Source organism: Rhinopithecus roxellana, chromosome 8 (assembly GCF_007565055.1).
Source record: "Rhinopithecus roxellana isolate Shanxi Qingling chromosome 8, ASM756505v1, whole genome shotgun sequence".
Lineage (NCBI taxonomy): Eukaryota > Metazoa > Chordata > Mammalia > Primates > Cercopithecidae > Rhinopithecus > Rhinopithecus roxellana.
This window is the reverse complement of record NC_044556.1, coordinates 47762195-47763808: the sequence shown is the minus strand read 5'-3', so window position 1 is coordinate 47763808 and position 1614 is coordinate 47762195. Positions and strand designations below refer to the sequence as shown.

Below are 1614 nucleotides of genomic sequence, written 5' to 3'. Positions count from 1 at the left end.
GGCTGCTCTTTGTTAGAAAAGAAATTATTTGGGGGCTGCTTTTCATTAAAAGGGAAACCTTACTGAGGACTTCCTTACCCTAGTGCCTAAATAATTTCTTTTTAACTCCTATATCAATTTGTTTGAAGAACAGATAACGCTTTGAATGGCCCAGCCTACAGCCCAGAATTTCAAGGGAAGACCTGTCTGCTAGCTTCTCTTGGATGATGTCTTCCATAAAACCGCCTAGGCACTTACATAGCATATTTTTCTGTCCACTGTCTTGCTAGTCTGTTGTACTTCTCTCTGTCGGCCTTGTAGGTGTGGGCTATCTCTAGAACTAGAGGGTCATTGAGGTTGGGGATGCAGGGCAGTGAGCAGACGGACAAGAGAAATCTTGACACAGTCAATGCTAGAGACCACTGAGACCGTAGGATGTCAAAGCAGATGTTGCCATTGCTATTGATATTGAGGTGATAAATTTTGGTTGTGAAAGCAACCTTTGGGGGCTTGAACAGGTAATCCATAGGAAAGTGGATGGTCAGGAAGAAAATACCTCCTTGGCAAGGACTGTCATTAATTATCACCCAGAGGCCCCGTGGAGCACTGGGCAGGAGGATCCCTCTGCAAGTTGGTTAATTCATTCTGGATTCACTTTAGTGCCATCCTACCCCACTGCTGGAGGTTGGGGCAGCCCAGCCACACTGCATTTTCTATATATATGTTTTTTGAAATTGGTGCTTCACTGTTACCTTGCCTTGTATGTTAGTGCCCATCTAATTCAGTTGCTTTTGTAATTTGTTTCACAGTGATGCCTGGAGACCTGAGTATGTTTTATCTTTAAAATCTAATAATTTTACTAGGATATTGTGTTGAAGTTGATCATCCTGGTTTAATTTTTGCTGCCACTTGATGGGCCCTTTCTTTTTTTGTTTTTTTTTTTTTTTTTTTGAGACGGAGTCTTGCTCTGCCACCCAGGCTGGAGTGCAGTGGCCGGATCTCAGCTCACTGCAAGCTCCGCCTCCCGGGTTTACGCCATTCTCCTGCCTCAGCCTCCCCAGTAGCTGGGACTACAGGCGCCCGCCTCGTCGCCCGGCTAGTTTTTTGTATTTTTTTAAGTAGAGACGGGGTTTCACTGTATTAGCCAGGATGGTCTCGATCTCCTGACCTCGTGATCCGCCCGTCTCGGCCTCCCAAAGTGCTGGGATTACAGGCTTGAGCCACCGCGCCCGGCCTGATGGGCCCTTTCAATGTGCCTCATAATGTAAGTAATCTGTCATTTTCATTTTTATAAATCAAGTCTCCTAGATCGTTTGCCTGAAAGCCTGATTCCTCTTTAGAGAACAGAAAACAAAAAGCAAAAAACAAAAACAAGAAATTGTATATCGCATTACAATTTTTATTCAACAAATACAGAGATTCCCAAAATAGTTAAAACAAAGTAGAAAACAACTCTGGTGTTATAGAAGCAGTAGGTTCATATGCCCACTGTACAGTAATGGACCAATATGCTGAGAGAGCAGTTTGCAACAAAGAATTTAATGATCACAGGGCAGCCAAGGGGAGAGATACAAGTAGACCCTCAAATCCATCTCCTCAAGAACTTCTGCGTTAGGGCTTTTAAGGGGATTGTGG

At 43.9% G+C, this 1614-nt stretch overlaps 1 pseudogene; it reads right to left on the bottom strand.

Annotated features, from left to right (window-relative positions):
* Positions 1-233: 233 nt before the first annotated feature.
* Positions 234-645, bottom strand: LOC104670098 (annotated as a pseudogene).
* Between the last annotated feature and the right edge of the window lie 969 nt (positions 646-1614).